The 18,315-nt window shown below is 38.0% G+C and overlaps 40 non-coding genes across 40 annotated transcripts; 35 read left to right on the plus strand and 5 right to left on the minus strand.

The window, feature by feature from the left end:
- Window positions 1-2: 2 nt before the first annotated feature.
- On the plus strand, window positions 3-75 carry TRNAV-UAC (transfer RNA valine (anticodon UAC)). The gene has a single exon. It is a non-coding gene; the product is annotated as a tRNA-Val (tRNA).
- A 969-nt stretch (window positions 76-1,044) lies between these two features.
- On the plus strand, window positions 1,045-1,117 carry TRNAV-UAC (transfer RNA valine (anticodon UAC)). Its single transcript has one exon. It is a non-coding gene; the product is annotated as a tRNA-Val (tRNA).
- Window positions 1,118-1,370: 253 nt separating this feature from the next.
- Window positions 1,371-1,443, plus strand: TRNAV-UAC (transfer RNA valine (anticodon UAC)). Its single transcript has one exon. It is a non-coding gene; the product is annotated as a tRNA-Val (tRNA).
- A 969-nt stretch (window positions 1,444-2,412) lies between these two features.
- TRNAV-UAC (transfer RNA valine (anticodon UAC)) lies at window positions 2,413-2,485 on the plus strand. The gene has a single exon. It is a non-coding gene; the product is annotated as a tRNA-Val (tRNA).
- A 112-nt stretch (window positions 2,486-2,597) lies between these two features.
- On the plus strand, window positions 2,598-2,670 carry TRNAV-UAC (transfer RNA valine (anticodon UAC)). Its single transcript has one exon. It is a non-coding gene; the product is annotated as a tRNA-Val (tRNA).
- Window positions 2,671-2,781: 111 nt separating this feature from the next.
- Window positions 2,782-2,854, plus strand: TRNAV-UAC (transfer RNA valine (anticodon UAC)). Its single transcript has one exon. It is a non-coding gene; the product is annotated as a tRNA-Val (tRNA).
- A 111-nt stretch (window positions 2,855-2,965) lies between these two features.
- TRNAV-UAC (transfer RNA valine (anticodon UAC)) lies at window positions 2,966-3,038 on the plus strand. The gene has a single exon. It is a non-coding gene; the product is annotated as a tRNA-Val (tRNA).
- Window positions 3,039-4,003: 965 nt separating this feature from the next.
- On the minus strand, window positions 4,004-4,076 carry TRNAV-UAC (transfer RNA valine (anticodon UAC)). Its single transcript has one exon. It is a non-coding gene; the product is annotated as a tRNA-Val (tRNA).
- Window positions 4,077-4,225: 149 nt separating this feature from the next.
- Window positions 4,226-4,298, plus strand: TRNAV-UAC (transfer RNA valine (anticodon UAC)). Its single transcript has one exon. It is a non-coding gene; the product is annotated as a tRNA-Val (tRNA).
- Window positions 4,299-5,267: 969 nt separating this feature from the next.
- On the plus strand, window positions 5,268-5,340 carry TRNAV-UAC (transfer RNA valine (anticodon UAC)). The gene has a single exon. It is a non-coding gene; the product is annotated as a tRNA-Val (tRNA).
- A 111-nt stretch (window positions 5,341-5,451) lies between these two features.
- Window positions 5,452-5,524, plus strand: TRNAV-UAC (transfer RNA valine (anticodon UAC)). The gene has a single exon. It is a non-coding gene; the product is annotated as a tRNA-Val (tRNA).
- Window positions 5,525-5,636: 112 nt separating this feature from the next.
- On the plus strand, window positions 5,637-5,709 carry TRNAV-UAC (transfer RNA valine (anticodon UAC)). The gene has a single exon. It is a non-coding gene; the product is annotated as a tRNA-Val (tRNA).
- Window positions 5,710-5,820: 111 nt separating this feature from the next.
- On the plus strand, window positions 5,821-5,893 carry TRNAA-UGC (transfer RNA alanine (anticodon UGC)). Its single transcript has one exon. It is a non-coding gene; the product is annotated as a tRNA-Ala (tRNA).
- A 111-nt stretch (window positions 5,894-6,004) lies between these two features.
- Window positions 6,005-6,077, plus strand: TRNAV-UAC (transfer RNA valine (anticodon UAC)). The gene has a single exon. It is a non-coding gene; the product is annotated as a tRNA-Val (tRNA).
- A 966-nt stretch (window positions 6,078-7,043) lies between these two features.
- TRNAV-UAC (transfer RNA valine (anticodon UAC)) lies at window positions 7,044-7,116 on the minus strand. Its single transcript has one exon. It is a non-coding gene; the product is annotated as a tRNA-Val (tRNA).
- A 149-nt stretch (window positions 7,117-7,265) lies between these two features.
- Window positions 7,266-7,338, plus strand: TRNAV-UAC (transfer RNA valine (anticodon UAC)). Its single transcript has one exon. It is a non-coding gene; the product is annotated as a tRNA-Val (tRNA).
- Window positions 7,339-8,307: 969 nt separating this feature from the next.
- On the plus strand, window positions 8,308-8,380 carry TRNAV-UAC (transfer RNA valine (anticodon UAC)). Its single transcript has one exon. It is a non-coding gene; the product is annotated as a tRNA-Val (tRNA).
- A 111-nt stretch (window positions 8,381-8,491) lies between these two features.
- On the plus strand, window positions 8,492-8,564 carry TRNAV-UAC (transfer RNA valine (anticodon UAC)). Its single transcript has one exon. It is a non-coding gene; the product is annotated as a tRNA-Val (tRNA).
- A 112-nt stretch (window positions 8,565-8,676) lies between these two features.
- TRNAV-UAC (transfer RNA valine (anticodon UAC)) lies at window positions 8,677-8,749 on the plus strand. The gene has a single exon. It is a non-coding gene; the product is annotated as a tRNA-Val (tRNA).
- A 969-nt stretch (window positions 8,750-9,718) lies between these two features.
- Window positions 9,719-9,791, plus strand: TRNAV-UAC (transfer RNA valine (anticodon UAC)). The gene has a single exon. It is a non-coding gene; the product is annotated as a tRNA-Val (tRNA).
- Window positions 9,792-9,902: 111 nt separating this feature from the next.
- TRNAV-UAC (transfer RNA valine (anticodon UAC)) lies at window positions 9,903-9,975 on the plus strand. The gene has a single exon. It is a non-coding gene; the product is annotated as a tRNA-Val (tRNA).
- A 112-nt stretch (window positions 9,976-10,087) lies between these two features.
- Window positions 10,088-10,160, plus strand: TRNAV-UAC (transfer RNA valine (anticodon UAC)). Its single transcript has one exon. It is a non-coding gene; the product is annotated as a tRNA-Val (tRNA).
- A 111-nt stretch (window positions 10,161-10,271) lies between these two features.
- On the plus strand, window positions 10,272-10,344 carry TRNAA-UGC (transfer RNA alanine (anticodon UGC)). Its single transcript has one exon. It is a non-coding gene; the product is annotated as a tRNA-Ala (tRNA).
- A 111-nt stretch (window positions 10,345-10,455) lies between these two features.
- TRNAV-UAC (transfer RNA valine (anticodon UAC)) lies at window positions 10,456-10,528 on the plus strand. Its single transcript has one exon. It is a non-coding gene; the product is annotated as a tRNA-Val (tRNA).
- A 965-nt stretch (window positions 10,529-11,493) lies between these two features.
- TRNAV-UAC (transfer RNA valine (anticodon UAC)) lies at window positions 11,494-11,566 on the minus strand. Its single transcript has one exon. It is a non-coding gene; the product is annotated as a tRNA-Val (tRNA).
- A 149-nt stretch (window positions 11,567-11,715) lies between these two features.
- Window positions 11,716-11,788, plus strand: TRNAV-UAC (transfer RNA valine (anticodon UAC)). The gene has a single exon. It is a non-coding gene; the product is annotated as a tRNA-Val (tRNA).
- A 969-nt stretch (window positions 11,789-12,757) lies between these two features.
- TRNAV-UAC (transfer RNA valine (anticodon UAC)) lies at window positions 12,758-12,830 on the plus strand. The gene has a single exon. It is a non-coding gene; the product is annotated as a tRNA-Val (tRNA).
- A 111-nt stretch (window positions 12,831-12,941) lies between these two features.
- On the plus strand, window positions 12,942-13,014 carry TRNAV-UAC (transfer RNA valine (anticodon UAC)). The gene has a single exon. It is a non-coding gene; the product is annotated as a tRNA-Val (tRNA).
- Window positions 13,015-13,126: 112 nt separating this feature from the next.
- On the plus strand, window positions 13,127-13,199 carry TRNAV-UAC (transfer RNA valine (anticodon UAC)). Its single transcript has one exon. It is a non-coding gene; the product is annotated as a tRNA-Val (tRNA).
- Window positions 13,200-13,310: 111 nt separating this feature from the next.
- Window positions 13,311-13,383, plus strand: TRNAA-UGC (transfer RNA alanine (anticodon UGC)). Its single transcript has one exon. It is a non-coding gene; the product is annotated as a tRNA-Ala (tRNA).
- A 111-nt stretch (window positions 13,384-13,494) lies between these two features.
- On the plus strand, window positions 13,495-13,567 carry TRNAV-UAC (transfer RNA valine (anticodon UAC)). Its single transcript has one exon. It is a non-coding gene; the product is annotated as a tRNA-Val (tRNA).
- A 979-nt stretch (window positions 13,568-14,546) lies between these two features.
- Window positions 14,547-14,619, minus strand: TRNAI-UAU (transfer RNA isoleucine (anticodon UAU)). Its single transcript has one exon. It is a non-coding gene; the product is annotated as a tRNA-Ile (tRNA).
- A 1,191-nt stretch (window positions 14,620-15,810) lies between these two features.
- TRNAV-UAC (transfer RNA valine (anticodon UAC)) lies at window positions 15,811-15,883 on the plus strand. Its single transcript has one exon. It is a non-coding gene; the product is annotated as a tRNA-Val (tRNA).
- Window positions 15,884-15,995: 112 nt separating this feature from the next.
- Window positions 15,996-16,068, plus strand: TRNAV-UAC (transfer RNA valine (anticodon UAC)). Its single transcript has one exon. It is a non-coding gene; the product is annotated as a tRNA-Val (tRNA).
- A 112-nt stretch (window positions 16,069-16,180) lies between these two features.
- On the plus strand, window positions 16,181-16,253 carry TRNAV-UAC (transfer RNA valine (anticodon UAC)). The gene has a single exon. It is a non-coding gene; the product is annotated as a tRNA-Val (tRNA).
- Window positions 16,254-16,365: 112 nt separating this feature from the next.
- Window positions 16,366-16,438, plus strand: TRNAV-UAC (transfer RNA valine (anticodon UAC)). Its single transcript has one exon. It is a non-coding gene; the product is annotated as a tRNA-Val (tRNA).
- A 111-nt stretch (window positions 16,439-16,549) lies between these two features.
- Window positions 16,550-16,622, plus strand: TRNAA-UGC (transfer RNA alanine (anticodon UGC)). The gene has a single exon. It is a non-coding gene; the product is annotated as a tRNA-Ala (tRNA).
- A 111-nt stretch (window positions 16,623-16,733) lies between these two features.
- Window positions 16,734-16,806, plus strand: TRNAV-UAC (transfer RNA valine (anticodon UAC)). Its single transcript has one exon. It is a non-coding gene; the product is annotated as a tRNA-Val (tRNA).
- A 977-nt stretch (window positions 16,807-17,783) lies between these two features.
- TRNAV-UAC (transfer RNA valine (anticodon UAC)) lies at window positions 17,784-17,856 on the minus strand. Its single transcript has one exon. It is a non-coding gene; the product is annotated as a tRNA-Val (tRNA).
- A 149-nt stretch (window positions 17,857-18,005) lies between these two features.
- TRNAV-UAC (transfer RNA valine (anticodon UAC)) lies at window positions 18,006-18,078 on the plus strand. The gene has a single exon. It is a non-coding gene; the product is annotated as a tRNA-Val (tRNA).
- Window positions 18,079-18,315: the final 237 nt, after the last annotated feature.

Raw genomic sequence — 18,315 nt, forward strand, 5'->3', positions numbered from 1 at the left:
GTGGTTTCATAGCGTAGTGGTTATCACATCTGTTTTACATGCAGAATGTCCTGGGTTCGTTCCCCAGTGAAACCAAACTGGTTTATACAAAATAATTTTTAAGAGATTATGATAAGATTTTGTTGTATATGGCAAACTGAGTCGAACTGCATAACCTACTTGCTCATAGTTATCGCTAATTAAATCCATTCTAAGCTTTTAAAGAGTCAAGGCTTAAATCTTATTAAATAGGGAATACAAAGGATTGTGTCATGATATTATTGTTTACAATTTAAAAAAAATCCAAGTTTTCATTACGTTATGGTCATAAGGTCTGCTTTACACATTGATTTCGTTGTGTTCTCCCTTTTGTGAAACCAGTCTATTTTTTACTTTTTGCTGGATCATCGATTGAATTTCAATGTATATTGTCAAGTTCTGCCACAGTCAAGGTTTCATAGTATAGTGGTTATCATGTCTACTTTACACTCAGAAGTCAATAAAAGGAGAAGACAAAAAGGCAGGATAACAGCGCCTCGTGTAACTCTGTGGATGAAAGTCAAAAATAAGCAGTGGACTCTCACCTGGTTTCCCCCTTGGGTTCATGCATATCACCCCTTTAGGCACAAAATTATATCTAGAAAAGGCACTCGGACTCTCACCTGGTTTCCCCCTTGGGTTCATGCATATCACCCCTTTAGGGGTAGTTCAGGGAGCAGAACTGCATCCTGTCAGTGCTGTACCTGTTATCCTAGGCAGGAACCCGTCAATTGTCTGAAAAGTATAAAGGAAATAATGGTGCACTTGATTCATTTGTTTCTAAGGAGCAGACAAGACTCATAAGTAATAGCAAATCATCAATAGGATTGATACCAAATTATATATAGAAGAAGCAAGAACACGTTTCGGAGCTCAAGGTCCTGGGTTCAATCCCCAGTGAAACCAAACTCGTTTATACAAAATTCTTTTTAAGAGTTTATGATTACATTTTGTTGTATATGGCATACTAAGTCGAATTGCATAACCTACTTGCTCATGGTTATCGCTAATTTCTGTGTCTGTCACGGTTTCATAGTGTAGTGGTTATCACGTCTGCTTTACACGCAGAAGGTCCTGGGTTCAATCCCCAGTGAAACCAACCTCGTTAATACAAAATTATTTTTATGATTACATTTTGAACCCGATTGAACCCAGGACCTTCTGCGTGTAAAGCAGACGTGATAACCACTACACTATGAAACCACGACAGATACAGAAATTGGTGATAACTATCAACAAGTAGGTTATGCAGTTCAACTTAGTTTATGATTACATTTTGTTGTATATGGCATACTAAGTCGAACTGCATAACCTACTTGCTCAAAGTTATCGCTAATTGCTGTGTCTGTCGCGGTTTCATAGTGTAGTGGTTATCACGTCTGTTTTACATGCAGAATGTCCTGGGTTCGTTCCCCAGTGAAACCAAACTGGTTTATACAAAATAATTTTTAAGAGATTATGATAAGATTTTGTTGTATATGGCAAACTGAGTCGAACTGCATAACCTACTTGCTCATAGTTATCGCTAATTAAATCCATTCTAAGCTTTTAAAGAGTCAAGGCTTAAATCTTATTAAATAGGGAATACAAAGGATTGTGTCATGATATTATTGTTTACAATTTAAAAAAAATCCAAGTTTTCATAACGTTATGGTCATAAGGTCTGCTTTACACATTGATTTCGTTGTGTTCTCCCTTTTGTGAAACCAGTCTATTTTTTACTTTTTGCTGGATCATCGATTGAATTTCAATGTATATTGTCAAGTTCTGCCACAGTCAAGGTTTCATAGTATAGTGGTTATCATGTCTACTTTACACTCAGAAGTCAATAAAAGGAGAAGACAAAAAGGCAGGATAACAGCGCCTCGTGTAACTCTGTGGATGAAAGTCAAAAATAAGCAGTGGACTCTCACCTGGTTTCCCCCTTGGGTTCATGCATATCACCCCTTTAGGCACAAAATTATATCTAGAAAAGGCACTCGGACTCTCACCTGGTTTCCCCCTTGGGTTCATGCATATCACCCCTTTAGGGGTAGTTCAGGGAGCAGAACTGCATCCTGTCAGTGCTGTACCTGTTATCCTAGGCAGGAACCCGTCAATTGTCTGAAAAGTATAAAGGAAATAATGGTGCACTTGATTCATTTGTTTCTAAGGAGCAGACAAGACTCATAAGTAATAGCAAATCATCAATAGGATTGATACCAAATTATATATAGAAGAAGCAAAAACACATTTCGGAGCTCAAGGTCCTGGGTTCAATCCCCAGTGAAACCAAACTCGTTTATACAAAATTCTTTTTAAGAGTTTATGATTACATTTTGTTGTATATGGCATACTAAGTCGAATTGCATAACCTACTTGCTCATGGTTATCGCTAATTTCTGTGTCTGTCACGGTTGCATAGTGTAGTGGTTATCACGTCTGCTTTACACGCAGAAGGTCCTGGGTTCAATCCCCAGTGAAACCAACCTCATTAGTACAAAATTCTTTTTATGATTACATTTTGTTGTATATGGCATACTAAGTAGAACTGCATAACCTACTTGTTCATAGTTATCGCTAATTTCTATGTCTGTCGCGGTTTCATAGTGTAGTGGCTATCACGTCTGCTTTACACGCAGAAGGTCCTGGGTTCAATCCCCAGTGAAACCAACCTCGTTAATACAAAATTATTTTTATGATTACATTTTGTTGTATATGGCATACTAAGTCATACAGCATAACCTACTTGCTCATAGTTATCGCTAATTTTGTGTCTGTCACGGTTTCATAGTGTAGTGGTTATCATGGCTGCTTTACACGCAGAGGGTCCTGGGTTCAATCCCCAGTAAAACCAACCTCTTAGTACAAAATTCTTTTTATGATTACATTTTGTTGTATATGGCATACTAAGTAGAACTGCATAACCTACTTGTTCATAGTTATCGCTAATTTCTATGTCTGTCGCGGTTTCATAGTGTAGTGGCTATCACGTCTGCTTTACACGCAGAAGGTCTTGGGTTCAATCCCCAGTGAAACCAACCCATTCTAAGCTTTTAAAGAGTCAAGGCTTAGATCTTATTAAATAGGGAATACAAAGGCTTGTGTCATGATATTATTGTCTACAATTAAAAAAAAAATCCAAGTTTTCATAGCGTTATGGTCATAAGGTCTGCTTTACACATTGATTTCGTTGTGTTCTCCCTTTTGTGAAACCAGTCTATTTTTTTACTTTTCGCTGGATCATCGATTGAATTTCAATGTATATTGTCAAGTTCTGCCACAGTCAAGGTTTCATAGTATTGTGGTTATCATGTCTGCTTTACACTCAGAAGCTAATAAAAGGCAGGATAACAGCGCCTCGTGTAACTCTGTGGTTGAAAGTCAGACACTTAAAAGCAATAAGCAGTGGACTCTCACCTGGTTTCCCCCTTGGCTTCATGCATATCATCCCTTTAGGCACAAAATGTCAGGATGACAGCGCCTCGTGTAACTCTGTGGATGAAAGTCAGACACTTAAAAGCAATAAGCAGTGGACTCTCACCTGGTTTCCCCCTTGGGTTCATGCATGTCACCCCTTTAGGGGTAGTTCAGGGAGCAGAACTGCATCGTGTCAGTGCTGTACCTGTTATCCTAGGCAGGAACCCATCAATCGTCTAAAAAGTATAAAGGAAATAATGGTGCACTTGATTCATTTGTTTCAAAGGAGCAGACAAGACTCATAAGTAATAGCAAATCATCAATAGGATTGATACCAAATTATATATAGAAAAGGCAAAAACACGTTTCGGAGCTCAAGGTCCTGGGTTCAATCTCCAGTGAATCCAACCTCGTTAATACAAAATTCTTTTTAAAGCAGATGTGATAACCACTACACTATGAAACCGTGACAGACACAGAAATTAGTGATAACTATGAACAAGTAGGTTATGCAGTTCTACTTAGTATGCCTCAAACAACAAAATGTAATCATAAACTCTTAAAAAATATTTTGTATTAACGAGGTTGGTTTCACTTGGGATTGAACCCAGGACCTTCTGCGTGTAAAGCAGACGTGATAACCACTACACTATGAAACCACGACAGATACAGATATTGGTGATAACTATCAACAAGTAGGTTATGCAGTTCAACTTAGTTTATGATTACATTTTGTTGTATATGGCATACTAAGTCGAACTGCATAACCTACTTGCTCATAGTTATCGCTAATTGCTGTGTCTGTCGCGGTTTCATAGTGTAGTGGTTATCACGTCTGTTTTACATGCAGAATGTCCTGGGTTCGTTCCCCAGTGAAACCAAACTGGTTTATACAAAATAATTTTTAAGAGATTATGATAAGATTTTGTTGTATATGGCAAACTGAGTCGAACTGCATAACCTACTTGCTCATAGTTATCGCTAATTAAATCCATTCTAAGCTTTTAAAGAGTCAAGGCTTAAATCTTATTAAATAGGGAATACAAAGGATTGTGTCATGATATTATTGTTTACAATTTAAAAAAAATCCAAGTTTTCATAACGTTATGGTCATAAGGTCTGCTTTACACATTGATTTCGTTGTGTTCTCCCTTTTGTGAAACCAGTCTATTTTTTACTTTTTGCTGGATCATCGATTGAATTTCAATGTATATTGTCAAGTTCTGCCACAGTCAAGGTTTCATAGTATAGTGGTTATCATGTCTACTTTACACTCAGAAGTCAATAAAAGGAGAAGACAAAAAGGCAGGATAACAGCGCCTCGTGTAACTCTGTGGATGAAAGTCAAAAATAAGCAGTGGACTCTCACCTGGTTTCCCCCTTGGGTTCATGCATATCACCCCTTTAGGCACAAAATTATATCTAGAAAAGGCACTCGGACACTCACCTGGTTTCCCCCTTGGGTTCATGCATATCACCCCTTTAGGGGTAGTTCAGGGAGCAGAACTGCATCCTGTCAGTGCTGTACCTGTTATCCTAGGCAGGAACCCGTCAATTGTCTGAAAAGTATAAAGGAAATAATGGTGCACTTGATTCATTTGTTTCTAAGGAGCAGACAAGACTCATAAGTAATAGCAAATCATCAATAGGATTGATACCAAATTATATATAGAAGAAGCAAAAACACGTTTCGGAGCTCAAGGTCCTGGGTTCAATCCCCAGTGAAACCAAACTCGTTTATACAAAATTCTTTTTAAGAGTTTATGATTACATTTTGTTGTATATTGCATACCAAGTCGGATTGCATAACCTACTTGCTCATGGTTATCGCTAGTTCCTGTGTCTGTCACGGTTTCATAGTGTAGTGGTTATCACGTCTGCTTTACACGCAGAAGGTCCTGGGTTCAATCCCCAGTGAAACCAACCTCGTTAATACAAAATTATTTTTATGATTACATTTTGTTGTATATGGCATACTAAGTCATACAGCATAACCTACTTGCTCATAGTTATCGCTAATTTTGTGACTGTCACGGTTTCATAGTGTAGGGGTTATCACGTCTGCTTTACACGCAGAAGGTCCTGGGTTCAATCCCCAGTGAAACCAACCTCATTAGTACAAAATTCTTTTTATGATTACATTTTGTTGTATATGGCATACTAAGTAGAACTGCATAACCTACTTGTTCATAGTTATCGCTAATTTCTATGTCTGTCGCGGTTTCATAGTGTAGTGGCTATCACGTCTGCTTTACACGCAGAAGGTCCTGGGTTCAATCCCCAGTGAAACCAACCTCGTTAATACAAAATTATTTTTATGATTACATTTTGTTGTATATGGCATACTAAGTCATACAGCATAACCTACTTGCTCATAGTTATCGCTAATTTTGTGTCTCTCACGGTTTCATAGTGTAGTGGTTATCATGGCTGCTTTGCACGCAGAGGGTCCTGGGTTCAATCCCCAGTAAAACCAACCTCTTAGTACAAAATTCTTTTTATGATTACATTTTGTTGTATATGACATACTAAGTAGAACTGCATAACCTACTTGTTCATAGTTATCGCTAATTTCTATGTCTGTCGCGGTTTCATAGTGTAGTGGCTATCACGTCTGCTTTACACGCAGAAGGTCCTGGGTTCAATCCCCAGTGAAACCAACCCATTCTAAGCTTTTAAAGAGTCAAGGCTTAGATCTTAATAAATAGGGAATACAAAGGCTTGTGTCATGATATTATTGTCTACAATTAAAAAAAAAATCCAAGTTTTCATAGCGTTATGGTCATAAGGTCTGCTTTACACATTGATTTCGTTGTGTTCTCCCTTTTGTGAAACCAGTCTATTTTTTTTACTTTTCGCTGGATCATCGATTGAATTTCAATGTATATTGTCAAGTTCTGCCACAGTCAAGGTTTCATAGTATTGTGGTTATCATGTCTGCTTTACACTCAGAAGCTAATAAAAGGCAGGATAACAGCGCCTCGTGTAACTCTGTGGTTGAAAGTCAGACACTTAAAAGCAATAAGCAGTGGACTCTCACCTGGTTTCCCCCTTGGCTTCATGCATATCATCCCTTTAGGCACAAAATGTCAGGATGACAGCGCCTCGTGTAACTCTGTGGATGAAAGTCAGACACTTAAAAGCAATAAGCAGTGGACTCTCACCTGGTTTCCCCCTTGGGTTCATGCATGTCACCCCTTTAGGGGTAGTTCAGGGAGCAGAACTGCATCGTGTCAGTGCTGTACCTGTTATCCTAGGCAGGAACCCATCAATCGTCTAAAAAGTATAAAGGAAATAATGGTGCACTTGATTCATTTGTTTCAAAGGAGCAGACAAGACTCATAAGTAATAGCAAATCATCAATAGGATTGATACCAAATTATATATAGAAAAGGCAAAAACACGTTTCGGAGCTCAAGGTCCTGGGTTCAATCTCCAGTGAATCCAACCTCGTTAATACAAAATTCTTTTTAAAGCAGATGTGATAACCACTACACTATGAAACCGTGACAGACACAGAAATTAGTGATAACTATGAACAAGTAGGTTATGCAGTTCTACTTAGTATGCCTCAAACAACAAAATGTAATCATAAACTCTTAAAAAATATTTTGTATTAACGAGGTTGGTTTCACTTGGGATTGAACCCAGGACCTTCTGCGTGTAAAGCAGACGTGATAACCACTACACTATGAAACCACGACAGATACAGATATTGGTGATAACTATCAACAAGTAGGTTATGCAGTTCAACTTAGTTTATGATTACATTTTGTTGTATATGGCATACTAAGTCGAACTGCATAACCTACTTGCTCATAGTTATCGCTAATTGCTGTGTCTGTCGCGGTTTCATAGTGTAGTGGTTATCACGTCTGTTTTACATGCAGAATGTCCTGGGTTCGTTCCCCAGTGAAACCAAACTGGTTTATACAAAATAATTTTTAAGAGATTATGATAAGATTTTGTTGTATATGGCAAACTGAGTCGAACTGCATAACCTACTTGCTCATAGTTATCGCTAATTAAATCCATTCTAAGCTTTTAAAGAGTCAAGGCTTAAATCTTATTAAATAGGGAATACAAAGGATTGTGTCATGATATTATTGTTTACAATTTAAAAAAAATCCAAGTTTTCATAACGTTATGGTCATAAGGTCTGCTTTACACATTGATTTCGTTGTGTTCTCCCTTTTGTGAAACCAGTCTATTTTTTACTTTTTGCTGGATCATCGATTGAATTTCAATGTATATTGTCAAGTTCTGCCACAGTCAAGGTTTCATAGTATAGTGGTTATCATGTCTACTTTACACTCAGAAGTCAATAAAAGGAGAAGACAAAAAGGCAGGATAACAGCGCCTCGTGTAACTCTGTGGATGAAAGTCAAAAATAAGCAGTGGACTCTCACCTGGTTTCCCCCTTGGGTTCATGCATATCACCCCTTTAGGCACAAAATTATATCTAGAAAAGGCACTCGGACACTCACCTGGTTTCCCCCTTGGGTTCATGCATATCACCCCTTTAGGGGTAGTTCAGGGAGCAGAACTGCATCCTGTCAGTGCTGTACCTGTTATCCTAGGCAGGAACCCGTCAATTGTCTGAAAAGTATAAAGGAAATAATGGTGCACTTGATTCATTTGTTTCTAAGGAGCAGACAAGACTCATAAGTAATAGCAAATCATCAATAGGATTGATACCAAATTATATATAGAAGAAGCAAAAACACGTTTCGGAGCTCAAGGTCCTGGGTTCAATCCCCAGTGAAACCAAACTCGTTTATACAAAATTCTTTTTAAGAGTTTATGATTACATTTTGTTGTATATGGCATACCAAGTCGGATTGCATAACCTACTTGCTCATGGTTATCGCTAGTTCCTGTGTCTGTCACGGTTTCATAGTGTAGTGGTTATCACGTCTGCTTTACACGCAGAAGGTCCTGGGTTCAATCCCCAGTGAAACCAACCTCGTTAATACAAAATTATTTTTATGATTACATTTTGTTGTATATGGCATACTAAGTCATACAGCATAACCTACTTGCTCATAGTTATCGCTAATTTTGTGACTGTCACGGTTTCATAGTGTAGGGGTTATCACGTCTGCTTTACACGCAGAAGGTCCTGGGTTCAATCCCCAGTGAAACCAACCTCATTAGTACAAAATTCTTTTTATGATTACATTTTGTTGTATATGGCATACTAAGTAGAACTGCATAACCTACTTGCTCATAGTTATCGCTAATTGCTGTGTCTGTCGCGGTTTCATAGTGTAGTGGTTATCACGTCTGTTTTACATGCAGAATGTCCTGGGTTCGTTCCCCAGTGAAACCAAACTGGTTTATACAAAATAATTTTTAAGAGATTATGATAAGATTTTGTTGTATATGGCAAACTGAGTCGAACTGCATAACCTACTTGCTCATAGTTATCGCTAATTAAATCCATTCTAAGCTTTTAAAGAGTCAAGGCTTAAATCTTATTAAATAGGGAATACAAAGGATTGTGTCATGATATTATTGTTTACAATTTAAAAAAAATCCAAGTTTTCATAACGTTATGGTCATAAGGTCTGCTTTACACATTGATTTCGTTGTGTTCTCCCTTTTGTGAAACCAGTCTATTTTTTACTTTTTGCTGGATCATCGATTGAATTTCAATGTATATTGTCAAGTTCTGCCACAGTCAAGGTTTCATAGTATAGTGGTTATCATGTCTACTTTACACTCAGAAGTCAATAAAAGGAGAAGACAAAAAGGCAGGATAACAGCGCCTCGTGTAACTCTGTGGATGAAAGTCAAAAATAAGCAGTGGACTCTCACCTGGTTTCCCCCTTGGGTTCATGCATATCACCCCTTTAGGCACAAAATTATATCTAGAAAAGGCACTCGGACACTCACCTGGTTTCCCCCTTGGGTTCATGCATATCACCCCTTTAGGGGTAGTTCAGGGAGCAGAACTGCATCCTGTCAGTGCTGTACCTGTTATCCTAGGCAGGAACCCGTCAATTGTCTGAAAAGTATAAAGGAAATAATGGTGCACTTGATTCATTTGTTTCTAAGGAGCAGACAAGACTCATAAGTAATAGCAAATCATCAATAGGATTGATACCAAATTATATATAGAAGAAGCAAAAACACGTTTCGGAGCTCAAGGTCCTGGGTTCAATCCCCAGTGAAACCAAACTCGTTTATACAAAATTCTTTTTAAGAGTTTATGATTACATTTTGTTGTATATGGCATACCAAGTCGGATTGCATAACCTACTTGCTCATGGTTATCGCTAGTTCCTGTGTCTGTCACGGTTTCATAGTGTAGTGGTTATCACGTCTGCTTTACACGCAGAAGGTCCTGGGTTCAATCCCCAGTGAAACCAACCTCGTTAATACAAAATTATTTTTATGATTACATTTTGTTGTATATGGCATACTAAGTCATACAGCATAACCTACTTGCTCATAGTTATCGCTAATTTTGTGACTGTCACGGTTTCATAGTGTAGGGGTTATCACGTCTGCTTTACACGCAGAAGGTCCTGGGTTCAATCCCCAGTGAAACCAACCTCATTAGTACAAAATTCTTTTTATGATTACATTTTGTTGCATATGGCATACTAAGTAGAACTGCATAACCTACTTGTTCATAGTTATCGCTAATTTCTATGTCTGTCGCGGTTTCATAGTGTAGTGGCTATCACGTCTGCTTTACACGCAGAAGGTCCTGGGTTCAATCCCCAGTGAAACCAACCTCGTTAATACAAAATTATTTTTATGATTACATTTTGTTGTATATGGCATACTAAGTCATACAGCATAACCTACTTGCTCATAGTTATCGCTAGTTTTGTGTCTCTCACGGTTTCATAGTGTAGTGGTTATCATGGCTGCTTTGCACGCAGAGGGTCCTGGGTTCAATCCCCAGTAAAACCAACCTCTTAGTACAAAATTCTTTTTATGATTACATTTTGTTGTATATGACATACTAAGTAGAACTGCATAACCTACTTGTTCATAGTTATCGCTAATTTCTATGTCTGTCGCGGTTTCATATTGTAGTGGCTATCACGTCTGCTTTACACGCAGAAGGTCCTGGGTTCAATCCCCAGTGAAACCAACCCATTCTAAGCTTTTAAAGAGTCAAGGCTTAGATCTTATTAAATAGGGAATACAAAGGCTTGTGTCATGATATTATTGTCTACAATTAAAAAAAAAATCCAAGTTTTCATAGCGTTATGGTCATAAGGTCTGCTTTACACATTGATTTCGTTGTGTTCTCCCTTTTGTGAAACCAGTCTATTTTTTTACTTTTCGCTGGATCATCGATTGAATTTCAATGTATATTGTCAAGTTCTGCCACAGTCAAGGTTTCATAGTATTGTGGTTATCATGTCTGCTTTACACTCAGAAGCTAATAAAAGGCAGGATAACAGCGCCTCGTGTAACTCTGTGGTTGAAAGTCAGACACTTAAAAGCAATAAGCAGTGGACTCTCACCTGGTTTCCCCCTTGGCTTCATGCATATCATCCCTTTAGGCACAAAATGTCAGGATGACAGCGCCTCGTGTAACTCTGTGGATGAAAGTCAGACACTTAAAAGCAATAAGCAGTGGACTCTCACCTGGTTTCCCCCTTGGGTTCATGCATGTCACCCCTTTAGGGGTAGTTCAGGGAGCAGAACTGCATCGTGTCAGTGCTGTACCTGTTATCCTAGGCAGGAACCCATCAATCGTCTAAAAAGTATAAAGGAAATAATGGTGCACTTGATTCATTTGTTTCAAAGGAGCAGACAAGACTCATAAGTAATAGCAAATCATCAATAGGATTGATACCAAATTATATATAGAAAAGGCAAAAACACGTTTCGGAGCTCAAGGTCCTGGGTTCAATCTCCAGTGAATCCAACCTCGTTAATACAAAATTCTTTTTAAAGCAGATGTGATAACCACTACACTATGAAACCGTGACAGACACAGAAATTAGTGATAACTATGAACAAGTAGGTTATGCAGTTCTACTTAGTATGCCTCAAACAACAAAATGTAATCATAAACTCTTAAAAAATATTTTGTATTAACGAGGTTGGTTTCACTTGGGATTGAACCCAGGACCTTCTGCGTGTAAAGCAGACGTGATAACCACTACACTATGAAACCACGACAGATACAGATATTGGTGATAACTATCAACAAGTAGGTTATGCAGTTCAACTTAGTTTATGATTACATTTTGTTGTATATGGCATACTAAGTCGAACTGCATAACCTACTTGCTCATAGTTATCGCTAATTGCTGTGTCTGTCGCGGTTTCATAGTGTAGTGGTTATCACGTCTGTTTTACATGCAGAATGTCCTGGGTTCGTTCCCCAGTGAAACCAAACTGGTTTATACAAAATAATTTTTAAGAGATTATGATAAGATTTTGTTGTATATGGCAAACTGAGTCGAACTGCATAACCTACTTGCTCATAGTTATCGCTAATTAAATCCATTCTAAGCTTTTAAAGAGTCAAGGCTTAAATCTTATTAAATAGGGAATACAAAGGATTGTGTCATGATATTATTGTTTACAATTTAAAAAAAATCCAAGTTTTCATAACGTTATGGTCATAAGGTCTGCTTTACACATTGATTTCGTTGTGTTCTCCCTTTTGTGAAACCAGTCTATTTTTTACTTTTTGCTGGATCATCGATTGAATTTCAATGTATATTGTCAAGTTCTGCCACAGTCAAGGTTTCATAGTATAGTGGTTATCATGTCTACTTTACACTCAGAAGTCAATAAAAGGAGAAGACAAAAAGGCAGGATAACAGCGCCTCGTGTAACTCTGTGGATGAAAGTCAAAAATAAGCAGTGGACTCTCACCTGGTTTCCCCCTTGGGTTCATGCATATCACCCCTTTAGGCACAAAATTATATCTAGAAAAGGCACTCGGACACTCACCTGGTTTCCCCCTTGGGTTCATGCATATCACCCCTTTAGGGGTAGTTCAGGGAGCAGAACTGCATCCTGTCAGTGCTGTACCTGTTATCCTAGGCAGGAACCCGTCAATTGTCTGAAAAGTATAAAGGAAATAATGGTGCACTTGATTCATTTGTTTCTAAGGAGCAGACAAGACTCATAAGTAATAGCAAATCATCAATAGGATTGATACCAAATTATATATAGAAGAAGCAAAAACACGTTTCGGAGCTCAAGGTCCTGGGTTCAATCCCCAGTGAAACCAAACTCGTTTATACAAAATTCTTTTTAAGAGTTTATGATTACATTTTGTTGTATATGGCATACCAAGTCGGATTGCATAACCTACTTGCTCATGGTTATCGCTAGTTCCTGTGTCTGGCACGGTTTCATAGTGTAGTGGTTATCACGTCTGCTTTACACGCAGAAGGTCCTGGGTTCAATCCCCAGTGAAACCAACCTCGTTAATACAAAATTATTTTTATGATTACATTTTGTTGTATATGGCATACTAAGTCATACAGCATAACCTACTTGCTCATAGTTATCGCTAATTTTGTGACTGTCACGGTTTCATAGTGTAGGGGTTATCACGTCTGCTTTACACGCAGAAGGTCCTGGGTTCAATCCCCAGTGAAACCAACCTCATTAGTACAAAATTCTTTTCATGATTACATTTTGTTGTATATGGCATACTAAGTAGAACTGCATAACCTACTTGTTCATAGTTATCGCTAATTTCTATGTCTGTCGCGGTTTCATAGTGTAGTGGCTATCACGTCTGCTTTACACGCAGAAGGTCCTGGGTTCAATCCCCAGTGAAACCAACCTCGTTAATACAAAATTATTTTTATGATTACATTTTGTTGTATATGGCATACTAAGTCATACAGCATAACCTACTTGCTCATAGTTATCGCTAATTTTGTGTCTCTCACGGTTTCATAGTGTAGTGGTTATCATGGCTGCTTTGCACGCAGAGGGTCCTGGGTTCAATCCCCAGTAAAACCAACCTCTTAGTACAAAATTCTTTTTATGATTACATTTTGTTGTATATGACATACTAAGTAGAACTGCATAACCTACTTGTTCATAGTTATCGCTAATTTCTATGTCTGTCGCGGTTTCATAGTGTAGTGGCTATCACGTCTGCTTTACACGCAGAAGGTCCTGGGTTCAATCCCCAGTGAAACCAACCCATTCTAAGCTTTTAAAGAGTCAAGGCTTAGATCTTATTAAATAGGGAATACAAAGGCTTGTGTCATGATATTATTGTCTACAATTAAAAAAAAAATCCAAGTTTTCATAGCGTTATGGTCATAAGGTCTGCTTTACACATTGATTTCGTTGTGTTCTCCCTTTTGTGAAACCAGTCTATTTTTTTACTTTTCGCTGGATCATCGATTGAATTTCAATGTATATTGTCAAGTTCTGCCACAGTCAAGGTTTCATAGTATTGTGGTTATCATGTCTGCTTTACACTCAGAAGCTAATAAAAGGAGAAGACAAAAAGGCAGGATAACAGCGCCTCGTGTAACTCTGTGGTTGAAAGTCAGACACTTAAAAGCAATAAGCAGTGGACTCTCACCTGGTTTCCCCCTTGGCTTCATGCATATCATCCCTTTAGGCACAAAATGTCAGGATGACAGCGCCTCGTGTAACTCTGTGGATGAAAGTCAGACACTTAAAAGCAATAAGCAGTGGACTCTCACCTGGTTTCCCCCTTGGGTTCATGCATGTCACCCCTTTAGGGGTAGTTCAGGGAGCAGAACTGCATCGTGTCAGTGCTGTACCTGTTATCCTAGGCAGGAACCCATCAATCGTCTAAAAAGTATAAAGGAAATAATGGTGCACTTGATTCATTTGTTTCAAAGGAGCAGACAAGACTCATAAGTAATAGCAAATCATCAATAGGATTGATACCAAATTATATATAGAAAAGGCAAAAACACGTTTCGGAGCTCAAGGTCCTGGGTTCAATCTCCAGTGAATCCAACCTCGTTAATACAAAATTCTTTTTAAAGCAGACGTGATAACCACTACACTATGAAACCGTGACAGACACAGAAATTAGTGATAACTATGAACAAGTAGGTTATGCAGTTCTACTTAGTATGCCTCAAAAGACAAAATGTAATCATAAACTCTTAAAAAATATTTTGTATTAACAAGGTGGGTTTCACTAGGGATTGAACCCAGGACCTTCTGCGTATAAAGCAGACGTGATAACCACTACACTATGAAACCACGACAGATACAGAAATTGGTGATAACTATCAACAAGTAGGTTATGCAGTTCAACTTAGTTTATGATGACATTTTGTTGTATATGGCATACTAAGTCGAACTGCATAACCTACTTGCTCATAGTTATCGCTAATTGCTTTGTCTGTAGCAGTTTCATAGTGTAGTGGTTACCATGTCTGTTTTACATGCAGAATGTCCTGGGTTCGTTCCCCAGTGAAACCAAACTGGTTTATACAAAATTATTTTTAAGAGTTTATGATAAGATTTTGTTGTATATGGCAAACTGAGTCGAACTGCATAACCTACTTGCTCATAGTTATCGCTAATTAAATCCATTCTAAGCTTTTAAAGAGTCAAGGCTTCAATCTTATTAAATAGGGAATACAAAGGATTGTGTCATGATATTATTGTTTACTATTTAAAAAAAATCCAAGTTTTCATAACGCTATGGTCATAAGGTCTGCTTTACACATTGATTTCGTTGTGTTCTCCCTTTTGTGAAACCAGTCTATTTTTTACTTTTTGCTGGATCATCGATTGAATTTCAATGTATATTGTCAAGTTCTGCCACAGACAAGGTTTCATAGTATAGTGGTTATCATGTCTACTTTACACTCAGAAGTCAATAAAAGGAGAAGACAAAAAGGCAGGATAACAGCGCCTCGTGAAACTCTGTGGATGAAAGTCAAAAATAAGCAGTGGACTCTCACCTGGTTTCCCCCTTGGGTTCATGCATATCACCCCTTTAGGCACAAAATTATATCTAGAAAAGGCACTCGGACTCTCACCTGGTTTCCCCCTTGGGTTCATGCATATCACCCCTTTAGGGGTAGTTCAGGGAGCAGAACTGCATCCTGTCAGTGCTGTACCTGTTATCCTAGGCAGGAACCCGTCAATTGTCTGAAAAGTATAAAGGAAATAATAGTGCACTTGATTCATTTGTTTCTAAGGAGCAGACAAGACTCATAAGTAATAGCAAATCCTCAATAGGATTGATACCAAATTATATATAGAAAAAGCAAAAACACGTTTCGGAGCTCAAGGTCCTGGGTTCAATCCCCAGTGAAACCAAACTCGTTTATACAAAATTATTTTTAAGAGTTTATGATTACATTTTGTTGTATATGGCATACTAAGTCGAATTGCATAACCTACTTGCTCATGGTTATCGCTAATTTCTGTGTCTGTCACGGTTTCATAGTGTAGTGGTTATCACGTCTGCTTTACACGCAGAAGGTCCTGGGTTCAATCCCCAGTGAAACCAACCTCGTTAATACAAAATTATTTTTATGATTACATTTTGTTGTATATGGCATACTAAGTCATACAGCATAACCTACTTGCTCATAGTTATCGCTAATTTTTATGTTTGTCACGGTTTCATAGTGTAGTGGTTATCATGTCTGCTTTACACGCAGAAGGTCCTGGGTTCAATCCCCAGTGAAACCAACCTCATTAGTACAAAATTCTTTTTATGATTACATTTTGTTGTATATGGCATACTAAGTAGAACTGCATAACCTACTTGTTCATAGTTATCGCTAATTTCTGTGTCTGTCACGGTTTCATAGTGTAGTGGTTATCACGTCTGCTTTACACGCAGAAGGTCCTGGGTTCAATCCCCAGTGAAACCAACCTCATTAGTACAAAATTCTTTTTATGATTACATTTTGTTGTATATGGCATACTAAGTAGAACTGCATAACCCACTTGTTCATAGTTATCGCTAACTTCTATGTCTGTCGCGGTTTCATAGTGTAGTGGCTATCACGTCTGCCTTACACGCAGAAGGTCCTGGGTTCAATCCCCAGTGAAACCAACCTCGTTAATACAAAATTATTTTTATGATTACATTTTGTTGTAAATGGCATACTAAGTCATACAGCATAACCTACTTGCTCATAGTTATCGCTAATTTTGTGTTTGTCACGGTTTCATAGTGTAGTGGTTATCATGGCTGCTCTGCACGCAGAGGGTCCTGGGTTCAATCCCCAGTAAAACCAACCTCTTAGTACAAAATTCTTTTTATGATTACATTTTGTTGTATATGGCATACTAAGTAGAACTGCATCACCTACTTGTTCATAGTTATCGCTAATTTCTATGTCTGTCGCGGTTTCATAGTGTAGTGGCTATCATGTCTGCTTTACATGCAGAAGGTCCTGGGTTCAATCCCCAGTGAAACCAACCCATTCTAAGCTTTTAAAGAGTCAAGGCTTAAATCTTATTAAATAGGGAATACAAAGGATTGTGTCATGATATTATTGTTTACAATTTTAAAAAAATCCAAGTTTTCATAACGTTATGGTCATAAGGTCTGCTTTACACATTGATTTCGTTGTGTTCTCCCTTTTGTGAAACCAATCTATTTTTTTACTTTTCGCTGGATCATCGATTGAATTTCAATGTAAATTGTCAAGTTCTGCCACAGTCAAGGTTTCATAGTATTGTGGTTATCATGTCTGCTTTACACTCAGAAGCTAATAAAAGGAGAAGACAAAAAGGCAGGATAACAGCGCCTCGTGTAACTCTGTGGTTGAAAGTCAGACACTTAAAAGCAATAAGCAGTGGACTCTCACCTGGTTTCCCCCTTGGCTTCATGCATATCATCCCTTTAGGCACAAAATTTCAGGATGACAGCGCCTCGTGTAACTCTGTGGATGAAAGTCAGACACTTAAAAGCAATAAGCAGTGGACTCTCACCTGGTTTCCCCCTTGGGTTCATGCATGTCACCCCTTTAGGGGTAGTTCAGGGAGCAGAACTGCATTGTGTCAGTGCTGTACCTGTTATCCTAGGCAGGAACCCATCAATTGTCTAAAAAGTATAAAGGAAATAATGGTGCACTTGATTCATTTGTTTCAAAGGAGCAGACAAGACTCATAAGTAATAGCAAATCATCAATAGAATTGATACCAAATTATATATAGAAAAGGCAAAAACACGTTTCGGAGCTCAAGGTCCTGGGTTCAATCTCCAGTGAATCCAACCTCGTTAATACAAATTTTTTTTTAAAGCAGACGTGATAACCACTACACTATGAAACCGTGACAGACACAGAAATTAGTGATAACTATGAACAAGTAGGTTATGCAGTTCTACTTAGTATGCCTCAAACAACAAAATGTAATCATAAACTCTTAAAAATATTTTGTATTAACGAGGTTGGATTCACTGGGGATTGAACCCAGGACCTTCTGCATGTAAAGCAGACGTGATAACCACTACACTATGAAACCACAACATATACAGAAATTGGTGATAACAATCAACAAGTAGGTTATGCAGTTCAACTTAGTTTATGATTACATTTTGTTGTATATGGCATACTAAGTCGAACTGCATAACCTACTTGCTCATAGTTATCGCTAATTGCTGTGTCTGTCGCGGTTTCATAGTGTAGTGGTTATCACGTCTGTTTTACATGCAGAATGTCCTGGGTTCGTTCCCCAGTGAAACCAAACTGGTTTATACAAAATAATTTTTAAGAGATTATGATAAGATTTTGTTGTATATGGCAAACTGAGTCGAACTGCATAACCTACTTGCTCATAGTTATCGCTAATTAAATCCATTCTAAGCTTTTAAAGAGTCAAGGCTTAAATCTTATTAAATATGGAATACAAAGGATTGTGTCATGATATTATTGTTTACAATTTAAAAAAAATCCAAGTTTTCATAACGTTATGGTCATAAGG

The sequence above is a fragment of the Hyla sarda genome, chromosome 6 (assembly GCF_029499605.1).
Source record: "Hyla sarda isolate aHylSar1 chromosome 6, aHylSar1.hap1, whole genome shotgun sequence".
In the NCBI taxonomy this organism is placed as follows: Eukaryota; Metazoa; Chordata; class Amphibia; order Anura; family Hylidae; genus Hyla; species Hyla sarda.